This window comes from Silene latifolia, chromosome Y, assembly GCF_048544455.1.
Source record: "Silene latifolia isolate original U9 population chromosome Y, ASM4854445v1, whole genome shotgun sequence".
In the NCBI taxonomy this organism is placed as follows: Eukaryota; Viridiplantae; Streptophyta; class Magnoliopsida; order Caryophyllales; family Caryophyllaceae; genus Silene; species Silene latifolia.
This window is the reverse complement of record NC_133538.1, coordinates 33335626-33352670: the sequence shown is the minus strand read 5'-3', so window position 1 is coordinate 33352670 and position 17045 is coordinate 33335626.

Here is a 17045-nt window from a genome sequence, read left to right as displayed (position 1 = left end):
CGGATACTCAAATTTTGGATTTTCGGATTGGGTATCCGAACCGAACTTCGATTTTGGATCGAGTATCCGAACCATGCTCTTCCCTAACAACAATTACCAATTACAATACCAACATGACAAAGATCAACAACATCACAACCATCACCAATCAACTATCAAATATAATGTAATCAATAACTGAGTAGAGAAACCTTACCTGGAATAAGCAAATCACCAGATCGTCACAAATCAGCTATTCAACTCTTCTACGAAACCACCTCCTATAATCACATAACCATACAATCACTATCAAATACACATCATACTCCAAAAATCCCCCAAAATACAAAATTAGGGCTTTAAGCAAAATCAATGAAAAGGCATAAAAACTATACAAGGATCTTACCCACAATACGACGAACTCAACGACGTAAAGAACACGACGATCTGATAACTATAGCCCTTAGGATTTGGTAGCAATGCGAAGAAGATAGAAACGTACTTTGTTTAGGTTTTGAAAGATTTTAGAAAAGATAAAAAGTGAAAAAGAAACCGACGGAAAAGTTTATATATCATTCTCGCATCGCTAACAAAACCCGGCAGAAATAACCCGTAGAACCGACTTACTCGATCGAGTAAGTCACTTACTCGATCGAGTGACCCTTACTCGATTGAGCGACACACTTAGTCGATCGAGTACCCATCAGCAGTACACTATTTTGAAATCCAAACTCACTTACTCGACAGAGTAAGCCCCACTCGATAGAGTACCCAAAAGCATTGAAAACCATAGTATTACAGTTGTCATTAGTAATAATAACGGTTATCATAAACAATTCCGTTGTTATTAACATCTCTACAATAAACTATTAAATGCGCGCATTACTATCAACAACGGTTTTATGTCATGAAACCGTTGTTATTACTTTCCCACCAAAAATTTATTCAATACGGGGACTTCTTTTCACAACGGTTAATTAATAACGACAACGGTTCAAAACCGTTATTAAAACCTTTGACAACGGTTATTAGTAAAAAACGTAACCGTTGTTAAATGTTTTAACAACTGCCCAAACAACAACGCCCACTTTTTTGTATTACAACGGTTATTAGCTGTTGTTGTCCACCATATCTGTAGTAGTGAGTTAGGGATGAGGAAGCAGATAATGGTGGGCTGGATGTGGTGGTGATGGTGGTGGTCGCAAGTGTGGTGGTAGGTCAAACAGGTGGTTGAAGGGTAACAAGGGTAATGGAATCCCATTCTTTAGGGGGGTGGGGTGAGGAGTAAGGAGTTAGATGGATTTCGAGGTAAGGGAAGGAATTTCATTACCTTTGTTTCTGTCAAACAAAAACCAACAAAGGGAATCATAAACTTTGATTCGCTTTCCCTTTCCTATAGACCCCCCAACCAAATGCCCCTAATACTTCAAAAGCGATTTTTATATCAAAGTTAATATGAGATAAACATTTACAAAATTTTGACCTCCGTTGATATTCGACAAACACAAATTGTTTAATAAGGCGATCTCATACTATGAGACCAGCCCATTTACAAAATAAGCCCCAAAAAAAATCAAAGACTTAAAAAAAACCAACTATTTTAAATTGATTTATGAGGTAATGGTCATCTTCTCAAGTTCTCAAAAAAAAAAGAACAATCAAGAACAACCAATGACCATTACTTATCTTCCTAATACTGTAGAAAACTCATCTTCTTGTCTTTTAACCAAATTAATGTTACTAAGTATTAAACATGTAACACCCCTATACACCAAGGTGCCTTACCAAGACCACCTGGCGCATGAGAATGCTACCATCTTGGTTACTCGAGGCATAGTAATCAAAAGTGACCATCAAGAAACATAATTAAGTATAGAGTTTAAAGTGATTACATAAAAAAAAACTGTAAAATAAGATACAACGGTTCCAAAACCAAAATCCAACTAAAGTAACAAATGTTATGATAAACAACGGAGACTAAAACTCTGACACGTGGTGACTCCATCCCCAGCTAATCCCGCGCGCATCCAAGATATACCTGCTAAACATCTGCTCACCATCCCCGAATGGATCACCACAATTTTCAAAACATTTAACCGGGCCAGTTACTGCATAAACAATATAAGACAATACAACAGACGGTTACACAAACACAATCCTCCAACACCGTCACATCACCAATCATCTGACCACAAACTAAAGTGTGTAGCCCTGCCAGAATATCCATCGCAACAGATATTTCACACCGCCAGTGAGGGCCCGCAGCCGGTCTCACCTAAGCCCCGCTCATCTCCATCGAGAGAATAATCCATGTTCCTTAATGTGCACATCCTCCTTGTGACGGGAACCACAAGGGGCGAATCAAGGGCGTGAAGCCACTCCCGCAAGTGACTCCACTCAGCTGAGGGCGCACCTCGCGAACTACAGACAAACAACAACCAACCACAATACCAATGTAAACAATGCCCAAAACCAATTACGATATAATCAACATGCCAATCAACCAAACAACCATCTTATGACATTTATACAATAACTGAGTAGGGAAACCCTACCTAAAATGAAATCACCAATTATCAAACACAAGCAGCAGATCAAAAGCCTTCTTCTACAAAATCACCTCCTATAATCAAATAACCATTTAACTACAATCTATAACATCAACAATCCCAATAATCCCCAATTCACCCAATTAGGGTTTAAACAATATTAATGAATTGATATAAAAATGGTACAAGGATCTTACCCATAATACGACGATCTCAACGGTATAAAGAACTCCGAAATCTGACAACACTAGCTCTTTGATTTGATAGCAATGCGAGAAGAGAAACTGATGTTTGTTTTCTTTTGTAAAAAATTTATAAATAAGAGTAAAAGGTAAAAGAACTGACGAATTCACTTTCTATAACTTTTCACGCATTGCTATCAAACCCGGCCGAAAACTGGTATAACCCCACATACTCGATCGAGTAACTAAGGTACTCGATCGAGTACCGCCTACTCGATCGAGTTGCCCTTACTCGATCGAGTACCCATCAGACAGAACGTATTCCAGAATGCAAAACTAAATTACTTGACAGAGTAAGCCCTACTCGATAGAGTACCCAACAGCTCATAAATCTGAGGTATTACAATCTTCCTCCTTAAAAAAATGAACTTCGTCCCCGAAGTTCGAACCAATACTGAAAAACAAACTTACTAATTCAATTATAAAACAATGACACAACTAAAACTCAAAAACACAACTTAAACACAACTCATTATGACTCAAAACAAACACTAACTTTACCAACACTGACAAAAAACCGTACCAAAACCTTATGCGATCATAACCTACGCCCGAAAAGAAACATAGCTACGTCCCCGTAACCACATATACCTGATCAAAAAGATATGGGTAGCGTTACTTCAAAGCTTCCTTTGCCTCCCAAGTTTCTTCCTCAACGTTGTGATTGGACCATAAAACCTTTAGCAACACCGTCTCCCCAGCTCTAGTCTTGCGTACCTTGCGATCTAGGATCTCTTTTGGCACTTCAAGGTAAGACAAGGATTCATCCAACTCAATGTTCTCAACCTCTAGCACATAATAAGGGTCACTCACGTACTTCCGTAGTTGAGACACATGAAACACATTTTGTACACGATCCAAAGCTGGTGGTAAAGCTAATCGATAAGCAACCTCTCCCACATGATCCAAAATCTCATAAGGGCCAATGAACTTTTGGCCTAGCTTCTCTTTCGTACCAAATCGCATCACCCCACGTATAGGTGAAACTTTCAAAAGAACCTTGTCCCCAACTTTGAACTCAATGTCCTGACGATGTAAGTCCGCATAACTGTTTTGTCGATCTTATGCTGCTTTCATCTTTTGCCGAATCAACTTCACATGTTCAACCATATCCAGTACCATCTGTGGACCTAAAATCATTTCCTCATCGCTATTATCCCAGAAAATCGGACTCCTGCATCTCCTCCCATACAAAGCTTCAATCGGAGCCATCCCAATACTCGTATGGTAGCTGTTGTTGTAAGAAAACCCCAATCAGATTAAACCTATCTTCCCAACTACCACCAAACTTCATCACACAAGCCCTCAACATGTCTTCCAAGGTCTTGATTGTTTTCTCTGTCTGCCCATCTGTTGCAGGATGAAATGCAGTACTCATCTTCAAGGTAGTCCCCATCAATTCCTATAACTCTTGCCAAAATCGAGAAATGAACCTCGCATCTCGATCTAACACAATGTCCTTTGGCACTGCATGTAACCTTACTACATGCTTCCCATAGCCATTTGCCAACTGCACCTTACTCCACGTATCTTTCATGGAAATAAAATGAGCTGACTTGGTCAAACGATTACCCATATCATGTTATTACTTTGCTGACTCCTTGGTAACCCCATAATGAAATCCATAGAGAGAGATTCCCATTTTCACTCAGGTACCTCAAGAGACTGAATCTTACCTTGTGGTCTTCGCTGCTCCCCTTTGACTCTTTGGCAAGTCAAACATCTAGCCACGAACTCAACTATCTCCCTCTTCATCCTAGGCCACCAAAACTTGTTCTTAAGATCCCTATAAAGCTTGTCGCCACCTGGATGCACTGAGTATAGTGTGCAATGAGCCTCTATCATGATTATATTTTTCAACTCCTCATCCTTAGGTATTCACCATCTCCTATCAAACCGAACACTCCTATCAGAATGAATAGAGAACCGAGACACTGTCCCCTTCTCTATTCCAGCTCTCCACTCTTGAATCTTGGTATTAAGAGTCTGTTTTCTGCGAATATCATCATAAAGATCCTGTTAAACTATCAAATCTCCCCCAGTATCCCCCTTCTGGATCACATGTATCCCCATCTTGGTCACTTCATCTTTTAGCGTCATCAGTGACATAGTTGTGCATAGAGAATGCACACTCTTCCTGCTCACCGCGTTGGCCACCACATAAGCCTTTCCTTCATGGTATATAATATCGATGTCATAGTCTCCTATGAGCTCCATCCACATCCTCTGTCTCATGTTCAACTCTTTCTGAGTAAAGATGTACTTTAAACTCCTATGATCAGAAAACACCTTAAAGGTTGCCCCATATAGATAGTGTCTCCAAATCTTGAGAGAAAACACAACTGCACCCAACTATAGATCATGCGTCAGATAGTTCTTCTCATAAGACTTCAATTGCCTGGAAGCATAGGCAATGACTTTCCTATTTTGCATCAACACACAACCTTACCCGTTCTTCGAAGCATCTATATACACCTCGAAATTCTCACTCCCTTCAGATAAAGCTAAGACTGGAGTTGTGGTCAAACGCTCCTTTAATGTTTGGAACGCCGTCTCACAACTTTTATCCCAATGAAACCTATTCTCTTTCCTCCTCAACGCTTTCATAAGTCTGGAAATCTTAGAAAAGTCTTTCACGAACCGTCGATAGTACCCTGCCAAACCCAAGAAACTCCTGATCTCGGCCACATTCTTTGGTGCCTCCCAGTTAGACACTGCCTCAATCTTGCAAGGATCCACAACTACACCCTCTTTAGAGATCATATGGCCCAGAAAAGCCACTTTCTCTAACCATAACTCACACTTAGACAACTTAGCATACAACTGGTTGTCACGGAGAGTTTGCAACACCAATCGTAAATACTCCCCATACTCCTCCTTAGTTTTGGAATAGACTAAGATGTCATCTATAAACACCACCATAAACTGATCCATGTACTGGCTGAAAACCCGGTTCATCATATCCATAAACACTGCTGGCGCATTAGTCAACCCAAACGGCATCACCACGTACTCATAGTGACCAAACCTCGATCGAAAAGCTATCTTTGGTATGTCTTCATCCCGAATCCTCACCTGGTGGTACCCCGAGCTTAATCAATCTTTGAAAATATATCTGCTCTACTCAACTGATAAAAAAGATCATCTATCCTTGGTAAAGGATACCTGTTCTTCACGGTAGCATGGTTCAGCTCTCTGTAGTCGATACACAGCCTTAAACTTCTATATTTCTTCTTCACAAACAAAACTGGTGCACCCCACGGTGATACACTAGGTCTAATGTATCCCTTGTCCACCAACTTATTCAACTGTTTCTTTAGCTCCTCCAACTCCTTAGGACCCATGCGGTACATGGCCTTAGAGATTGGTACCGTACCTGGTTTCAATTCCACACTGAAATGATCTCCCTCTTTGGTGGTAAACATGGTATCTCATCTGGAAAAACATCTGGAAACTTTCGCACCACTGGTATCTCAGCTGCTGTCGGTTCTACCATACTAGTATCTTTCACATGGCATAGGATCAAAGGACACCCCTTCCTCAAGTAAGACTTCAATGTCACCGCTGCAATTACTTTGACTTTGGGTTTGATAACAAACCCACGATAAGAAACACTAGCCCCCTTAGGACCTCTCAAAGAAACTTTATTTTGGTGACAGTCTATTCTAGCCTTATACTTACCCAACCAGTCCATCCCTACTATCATCTCAAAACCATCTATAGGAAACTCTAACAAGTCAACTAAGATAAACTTGCCCAATAACCACAGACACCCCTCTATATAGTTTCCCATAAGACACTGACTCACCTGACGGTATAAAAACCTCATCTTTTACAGACTCAAACTCTCTCAAACCCATAGACCTAGCATGACTTGACGATACAAACGAGTGTGACGCCCCCGAATCAAACAAAACAAAGGTAGAAACGTTGTTAACAAGAAAAGTGTTGGAGTGTCCCCGACAATAATGCAATCACAATTGTCGATCATATTGATCACATATTTAAATCTCATAACAAGAATACGAAAGGGATGATACATTACATATATAGTCAACTGGTCCACACATATCTGTAATGATTGGCTGGCTAGAGTTTGACATTACTGTCGTGCGACGGTGGTGATCAGTTGATCCCTTGAGGTCACACCTAAAGGATGATTCCCTTAATTGAAAAACGTTAATTAATTGTATGTCGATACAGATTAATTAATTCCTTAAAATTGAACAAATTATTATCATAAGAGAGAAAATGACATATTATTATAATGTGATTAAATAAGATTTTATTTAGTAATTTAAGAAGTTATATTACTAAAATTAATCGGTGTTTGCGAAACACGCGAGATGAGAATGATAAGTTAGTTATAATTAGAAGATGTTGTGAATTATACTAACTAGTATTTAAATGACCATTTTATGTGAAAGTAATTTTGAATTATTAGTCAATTTGTTAAATGTGATTTATTTAATTTATAAATGATATTTAATTTGTTAAATATGCATTTTAAATTAAAACATGACATAAGACATGTCACATGACATAAAATTGTACAATTGACAAAAATAAAATGGACTCCATATTACACATGATAACCGAAAATTGGTGGGCAATTTTAGAAGTTGTCTTATTCATTTGTCCATGACATTTGATATTGACTTGACTATGACAAAGACTTACACTAATTAGTCTTGTGAAGACAAAAAGGAAAAAGTAAAAGGTCCTAAAAACCACCCACACCCACCGGTTTTTACTAGCTACAATTGAGAGATTTTTCTCAATGATTCATTCTCTCATGTTTTTATGAAAAAAAACACAACACTCTCTCTCTCTTGTTCTTCATAAAAATTATTTTTATGAATCTAATTTGTACATATCAATCACTAATAATACTAGTAGTAGTATATGAGTATTAGTAATCGATTTTAAGGTAAACCACATTACAAATATCTAGTACATATTATTTTGTGGGATTTTGGGATAGTCTTGGGTTCTACTTATTGGAGGGCTTCTATTTGAAGTCATGGATGATCAACCTAATGTATTTTCTAGCTCAAGAACAAATGAAGGTAGGAGACCTTCATTTGTGCCCATTTGGCTGAATTTTTGATGGTGAGAAAACGATTTTCTCATCTCTTGTTATTTAGTTTACATGTATAAAATCTAGCTTTTATTTTATGACTAAATAAATCTTTACATATATGAATATGTTAAATTAATGAGATTATATATTCCTAACAAGCGGTATCAGAGCCTTAGGTTGTTTGCATGCAAATCGGTTTATAGTTTTTTTCCGAGTTATAAGATTAACATACAAAACTAATTAATATGGATTTATGAAGATAAATCTAAAAATAACTTTGCATGTTAAAAGTTTCTGGTCCTAAGTGATTTTTAGGACATTTTGGTTTTTTTATGGATTTTATTGTTCATTTTATATAATATTGGCATTAAAATGTGATTTTTATGATAAAAATGTCATTTTTGGACGAAAATTAGCTAAACTTCGAATTTTTTAGTGAGTTTTGGATATGTTTTTACATATATTATCTACTGATGGCCTGTAAATGTTCATGATAAAATGACTTGTTTTGCTCGAAATATGGATTTTTGAAGTTAAAATCGTATTTAAATGGGTAAATAGGTTAGCATGAGTTATATTTCGAATATGGTCATGGAAATATAGTATGTTGTCACATGAAATTTTACAAGATGTGTGTAACATATTTGGCTATAGTGAAGTCTTTTTGCATGATTTATGAATTTTTGATGAAAAATCACATAAATAGTGACTATAATTAGTTATAATGCTAAAACAAACTTCATGACTAAAGGAAAAACGTCACATGTTGCATTTTATCATATATTTCAGATATAAAAGTGAAAAGTTGATGAATATAATTTTTCTCATATTTTTATGGTCATATTTGTTAAAACCGATAAACCGCAACATTGTTTTTTCTCGATAAATTTTCGAAATTTTTAACCTAAGTTTTGAATATTATGAGTGTCATGGTATTTTTTCCAGAATGTTCATGAGTTTAAATTTCAAATTTTGAATTTATTTGAAATTTTTATAATTTAATTTGAAGTTTATAGCATAATTTTGTATTTTAGGTCCATTTATGAATAATATTAAGAAATGAAGGTTAATTATTGTCAAAATGTTAGTGGAGACTAATTTTGAGTCCTAAGATGGTTAGGGTAACTAACTTGTACATAAATATGAATTTATGTAATTATTGTGATATTAAAAGGTTAAATCACGCAAATCCGTAAAAACCGATTAATATACGATATTGGCTCTTAAAAGGCGATTTAGCATAAAATTTGGCATTCTCATACATATTATAATGCTGCATTTTTTTATGATTGTCATATTTTAATTTTATGTAATTTTTGAATTATGTAATTTTACTTAGTATGGCCTTAGTTTTAATTGGTATTACCCGAAATGTATGGGAATATCGATTCGGTTGTAATTTTTGTGATCTCGTATCACCGTTTTGTAATTTAATAGATTTATTTTTATTTTAATTACAAATGTATAATAGGAAATTATGTAATTCATTTTGTAATTTTATTATTCCGGAGTTCCTTGAAGACGGTGCCATTCGAGAAGACGGTCCATCAAGAATGTGTTACCTCGGGATGTGTGCCAAGACCGAAGTTCAAGGGACCAAAGGAGTTGGTTTCCGAATTTGTAATAGTTTATTAGATTTACTATTTTAGGAAGGCCATACTAGTATTTTATTTATGCTTTGCATTTTATTTATATGTTGCATGCATCGCTAAATCGCCATAACTAAAACATGCATTATCATTTTAAATCGAGTTTATCGACCGTGTCAATTATAATTATCGTAGTTCACTGCTTTAGTTCACTTAAAACGTGATAGATAATAAATTGACATGACCTCTCGCTAAAATAAACAATTGAGACTTAGCCTTACCAAAAAGTAGAAACCATGAAAACCTATTTCATGAGGGAGTGCACTCGGCCCTACCGGGGTACAAACCTTGTTTCATAGGGGAAGTTGGTGATAAATGTCTATCCACCGAATTTATGTTAATAAAGGGTATTTCGGCACACTGTACCCTAAGTTAATATGAATTTGGATCATGGACACATTTATTCGAAATTTGGATTGAACTCAACGAAAGTATTCACGACGATTTCCAGATGTGTTTCGGGCTAGAGATAAATATTAATGTAATTTTATCGACCAAGAGTTCTAAAAGTAGAATCGATTAAAGAGTTAATCCACCGAGTCATGTTAATAAAGGGTATTTCGGCACACCGTGCCCCAAGTTAATATGAATTTGGATCTTGGAATCATTTATCATAGTTGGGTAGAGGTCACTATGTAAATGCTTTACTTGTTATTTACAAGTATTAATAAAACGATAAATGTTAAGTTTTACACTATTTCGTTAATCATATTGTTCTATTTATTTACCTATACGATATCATTTCGATTTTAGCTCAAATCTCCATTAAAACATTGTAACAAAAGACAAAATTTGAATTTTCTTCTAAAAACCACATATCATCCATTGTAAGGATCTCTTGTGAAGAGTATAGATAAAAGTTATTCGTGATCAAAAGGGTTTTTGATTCTTGACCAACATACTACTTACAATGAATTGTTTCTCATATGCTTAATTGAATTAAGTACTTTGAAACGTTACATCATTTTGGTACCTAGATTTGTTTGAAATCAAAATTGACCAAAATACCGCAACCACTTCAATGAAAGTTTTAAGACTAAACAAACGAATGAAGAGTAGTCTTCATGAATTTCAATATTGCTTCGTTTAGCAAAGACTCATTGAAATGAGTGAGAGCATTCTATTAAACCGTTAAGAAAAGGATAAGGTTTTCAAAGAAGTAAAATTAGAATGGAATTGATAAAAGGTAATGTTAAAAGTAAAGTTATTGAGAATAACGATACTAAACCTATCAATCCCGACCGATAAAGTTTCCATTGTCTTAATTGTTGGATGCTAGAAAGGAAACTACCCCAAATTTTTGAAGAATCAACAAGTTAGTTGTGGGACATCTAATGGGACCTTCTTCTTTAAATGTTTATTTTATTAACATAAATTTTGCTAGTACTACTTCGTCAATATTAGAAACCAGTGGAGGTTTTCATCATTGTATTCGATACATAAGATGATTATAATATGACGACTAGCATCAAATAATGTCGAGAGATAGAGTCATTGTGTAATCAATCTAGTTTTGGGTTTATAGTTGTACTTAATTATGACTATTGAGTGCATAAACTCTAAATAAGAATATAAACTTGTTAAGATACAAAAGAGGTTTCACTTTTGTGACCCTATACACCATGATTTGATGTATGGCTAGCCCATTATCAAGGTGATTATATACTAAACCAAACTAAAATGACATATCATGTAGATGATGCAAGACTCAAATTGGTAACCCAAGATTAAACTTTAAATTCTAGAATGATGAACGCAAAGAGTTATTGAGTACTCTTGAAACCATTAGATCTTATGGTATATGCGTATCTTGTATTCAAAGCAAGATGTCTCTTGCCTTTTGGTTGAAAAGGAGATCGAGGTTGTAAATCATTGATCCAAAATAGGTTGATCATTTTCTTTTACCAAAGTTTTAAGTTGACGCAAATGTGTTCACTTAATAAGGTAAATAGAGAAATCTTTGAAGAAGTTCAAAGAGTTCAAAGAATCACGATTTAGTCATGATGTGATCATCAAAGTGAAGAATTTGATATAAGCCAAAGGAAATGTGATATAGTATCACAAGTTAATCTCTCTTAGCACGCATTATGGGATAATGTGTGGTTGGATAAGAAATCAAACGCTATTCGATATGGTTTGAACTTTAATCAAGTTACTTTGAGTTACTTGATCCTTTTGGGGATTTTATCCTTTTGTCTAAATTATTTTTCCACTAAATCTAAAACGAATCATATGAGATATGAAATGGTAGGGTACCATGTTTGTAAGTTTTCAAAATAAACAAATGCTCATTTTTCCTTACTATAATCACGAGTACAACGGGTTTGTGGCTCGTGAAGCAGTCTTTCTAGAATATAAGTATATTCCTAGAAGACAGAGTGGGATAAATTATTTAAGAGCCACAAAAGAATTGTGTCAAAAATTGTATATCGCAAGAAACTTGTTTTTCTTGGCTACATGACGTTGTTTCTTCGAAACCTAGGAGGTTGAACTCATCACTTGTTGAAGATGATGAATTCGTGTTACTTTTAGAAAGTAAAGAGCTTGCAACTTACAAAAAAATTGTTTGATTCAAGTTACTTCTGGAAAGTAATGATCATATGACTTAAATAAGAGTGTTTAAGTCACAACTCAATACAAGGCTTAGAGCCATGAAAATCCGAAATAAATTCCAAGTGGAATTGTTGGATATCAAAAAGAGATATCAAAGCTTGATTGGTGGGAAAGGGGTTTGCACTAGTTGAAATGCTTAAGTCTATTTGGATCTTCTTAGGGATTGTGTTTCATTATGATGATATACATATAGCAAGTGAATCTAAAACCCACTTCTTCAATTAGAAGGAATGTATTCAATACATGTCTTGAGTTTTGTAGATTCTTGCAATCCTGAGATAATGTGCAACTTAAGAGATGGTCTTGAGTAGGACATCAATGAGTTGGAATCAATGATTTGATCATGGTATAAAATTTTTCCCGATAAGTCGAGAAGTTGTGTTTATACATGAAGTTTAGTGGGAGTTACAGAAATTTTAGTAGTCTTATATGTGGATGACATATTGATCATTGGGAATGATTTGACACTTATGGAGTATTATAATACATCTTTAATATCCATATTTATGGAGATAAATCCACATGATATTAGCGCCAAATAAGAAGTCTTATGTTGATAAGATTCATGATTAGTTCAATCGAGTTGAACATATTTGATTGATTCCATTTGCTTCCGCTGCCGAATTAATTAAATAAGAAATGATGTATAACACTTCATATACTTTGAGTATGATGAATTGTTTCAAATCAAATTTAAGTAATAGTTACCAAGTAAGCCATAAAGATTACCCTTAAGTGCTTGCAGAAACATTAAGAATGTAAAGCAAAGTGTTTTTGATGCAATTTTTTGTAAGGGTGTTACACAAATGACAATTGACAATTGAGATTGCGCATGGTTCCCGACAAAACCATAATCAAAACACATTAGGATGGTTAAGATACCATTATGACTATGTTATTTAAGAAATACATTTTCTAGAATCGTTCTAGGCAATAAAGAACAATGAGAAATATTTACAACGGAAATTGAGTACACTTGCAATCATGGGATGTGCAAGAGGGATGAGTCCCGCACACTGTGAAAACAGTGGGAGCTATTTTAAGGCAAGAAAGCCTATGTTTAGATTGGATCTAGACACGTACTCAGAAAGTTTTGTAATGCAAATGTATACATTACGAAAGGAAAACAAGTATGTAGCAAGGTTGAGCAGGGAGTTGCTCAGACCTACTTACAATGCCTATTCATAGGCTTAACATGATGAGTCATGTCATTTCAATTGGATTGAGATGAACAACTACATACAAGATTAAATTAGATTATAGAATATGAATTAATAATCAGGCATTGACTATTATATGTGATAATCGCATTTGTCGTTCGAGTTTTACTTTAAAACTCTTTTATTATACTTTGTTACATCCAAACGGGTTGTATGACGATATTGAACCCCGTTAAAGTGAACCCGGATTAACATAGTATTCGCCCATAGTCACTTGTATGAGGTGACGTCTCGAAGTGACTAGAGTGTGATGCGATTCATGGCAAGTTCAGTGCCATACAGTCATGTGAGATGACTAGTCGATCACATAAGCAGACTGTTAGGAACACTTTGTCGGGCAGTGACCGCTTATAGAGTTCTGGCAAATTTATATAGCCTGGTCGTGGCGAGAGCTACTATAGTATTCTAATGAGTCGATTCTTTTGACTAAAGACTGTTCGCCTAAGATGGCACAGTTTCAGATTAGCTTTGATTTATGTTACTACGACCTTCGTAAATGGGGTCAAATAGGCATATTTTGGGTTATGATGGCTGTGGCTAGTCGAAGGGAATAGTGCGATAGGAATTGTCCATCCCCTTGTCAGGGTTAAAACAATATCTCAGGGCCACTCGAGGAGTAATGAACTGGAAATGCGTGGCCACGCTCGGAAGGTATCTATGGTAGATAATTCCGGTCAATCAGTTATTCTCCAGATCGAGGAAACCACTCTCGATGTGATCACTTGCAAGTACGACCTGAAAGACACCTTGCATTGAGTGGGAGATAGTAATAGGATAAGAGAATTGGTGACGCACACTTGTCGTGGACAAGTGGGAGATTGTTGGAGTGTCCCCGACAATAATGCGATCACAATTGTCGATCATATTGATCACATATTTAAATCTCATAACAAGAATACGAAAGGGATGATACATTACATATATAGTCAACTGGTCCACACATATCGGTAATGATTGGCTGGCTAGAGTTTGACATTACTGTCGTGCGACGGTGGTGATCAGTTGATCCCTTGAGGTCACACCTAAAGGATGATTCCCTTAATTGAAAAAGGTTAATTAATTGTATGTCGATACAGATTAATTAATTCCTTAAAATTGAACAAATTATTATCATAAGAGAGAAAATGACATCTTATTATAATGTGATTAAATAAGATTTTATTTAGTAATTTAAGAAGTTATATTACTAAAATTAATCGGTGTTTGAGAAACACGCGAGATGAGAATGATAAGTTAGTTATAATTACAAGATGTTGTGAATTATACTAACTAGTAGTTAAATGACCATTTTATGTGAAAGTAATTTTGAATTACTAGTCAATTTGTTAAATGTGATTTATTTAATTTATAAATGATATTTAATTTGTTAAATATGCATTTTAAATTAAAACATGACATAAGACATGTCACATGTCACATGACATACAATTGTACAACTGACAAAAATAAAATGGACTCCATATTACACATGATAACCGAAAATTGATGGGCAATTTTAGAAGTTTTGTCTTATTCATTTGTCTATGACATTTGATAGGGACTTGACTATGACAAAGACTTACACTAATTAGTCTTGTGAAGACAAAAAGGAAAAAGTAAAAGGTCCTAAAAACCACCCACACCCACCGGTTTTTACTAGCTACAATTGAGAGATTTTTCTCAATTATTCATTCTCTCATGTTTTTAAAACACAACACTCTCTCTCTTGTTCTTCATAAAAATTATTTTTATGAATCTAATTTGTACAAATCAATCACTAATAATACTAGTAGTAGTATATGAGTATTAGTAATCGATTTTAAGCTAAACCACATTAAAAATATCTAGTACATATTATTTTGTGGGATTTTGGGATAGTCTTGGGTGCTACTTATTGGAGAGCTTCTATTTGAAGTCATGAATGATAATCCTAATGTATTTTCTAGCTCAAGAACAAATTAAGGTAGGAGACCTTCATTTGTGCCCATTTGGCCGAATTTTTGATGGTGAGAAAACGATTTTCTCATCTCTTGTTATTTAGTTTGCATGCATAAGATCTTGCTTTTATTTTATGACTAAATAAATCATTACATATATGAATATGTTAAATTAATGAGATTATATTTTCCTAACAAAAAGTACCGGTGATCACGTGTGCATCATCCTCAGTAGCTTGCTTGTCCATCAGAAACAGTTTGCCACTGCTCTTTTGACCTCTCCCTTGCACTGTGCTAGCTGATACAGAAGGCTTGGCAGCTTGCCCGTGATTGTTGTTAGCCGTCGGTTTCTGATAAGAATTACCGCCATTGCGGTTGAACCCACCGTTGTTGTTAGTCTACCCTTCTTGGTTGTTCCACGACCCAACTGGTTGGTTGCTAGCGTAGCTCTACGTAGGTCCCTGTGAAAAACTCCCCGGAGACTGTCTTTGAAAGCCTCTCCCCAATGCACTTGTACACTCATGCGTCTTGTGACCCACACCGCCACAGTTGAAACACGAGATACCCCAGCTACTGCTACTACCACGACCACGCCCATAAGAAGATCCTCCGATAAAGCCCTGTAATACCTCAAATATTTGGGCTGTTGGGTACTCTATCGAGTAGGACTTACTCTGTCAAGTAAGTTAGTTTTGTATTCTGGAGTACGTTCTGCCTGATGGGTACTCGATCGAGTAGGGGCAACTCGATCGTATCGCGGGTACTCGATTGAGTAAGTCGCATTTTACGGGTTTGCAGTCGGGTTTGATAGTAACACGTGAAGAGCTATAGAAAGTTATTTCGATTGTTCCTTTTTACCTTTTACTTTTATTCTCAAACTTTTTCACAAAAGAAAACTACGACGCTCTTTCTCTTCACTCATTGCTATCAAATCAAGGCTAGGGTTTATTGGATTTCTGGGTTCATCACACCGTTTTGATCGTCATCTTGTGGGTAAGATTCTTATATTGTTTTTATGTAGGATAATTAATATTGCTCTAACCCTAATTGGGTGATTTGGGGGTTTTTGGGTAGAAGTCAGTTTATGTAGGATAATTAATATTGCTCTAACTTCATTTAAGGGGCTTAATCATCATTTAAGCCCTTAGTTAACCTAATACTTGTACTTAGTATAAATACTCTTTTGTAAGAAGTAGATTAGACAAGTATATTAGAGGAGACATTAGAGATTAATTAGAAATCTATTAGCTTAATTACACTTTAATCCTTCCTTAATTATTGTTCAAGAATTCTTAGATCTTGTTGGGTCATTGAAGATTATTTGGGCTTTTATTAGAGAATTGATAACTCTTCATCATCAATACAAGTTTTCTTCTAATATTCTTTCCTTTCCATTTGCTCATCTTAAGATTGGTATAATTTCTTTACTCCTTACTTAATTATTGCTTATTGCTTTACCCTTCCATCATGTTTATACTTGTTAAGATGATTGACACCATTGTTAGCATGTTTTCCATGATAATGAGTGAGTAGTTCCCTACCTAGGGTTAGTGTGGGATTAGGGGAGTTAATCATAGGGTAGATCTATACTTAATAAGTTCATATGAATGCTTGCTTGTTGTAATTTCAACTTATGCACATGTTATGTTTGATGAAATGCTTGATTAACAATCTAGCATGATTCTTTTATCCTTTCAACAAGACTTGTAAGACATAAACTAACTCAAGGATTGTTAGACCATGCATATAGTTGAATAGGGAGAACCAAATCGATGTAGGTGTTGTAAAGTTGTG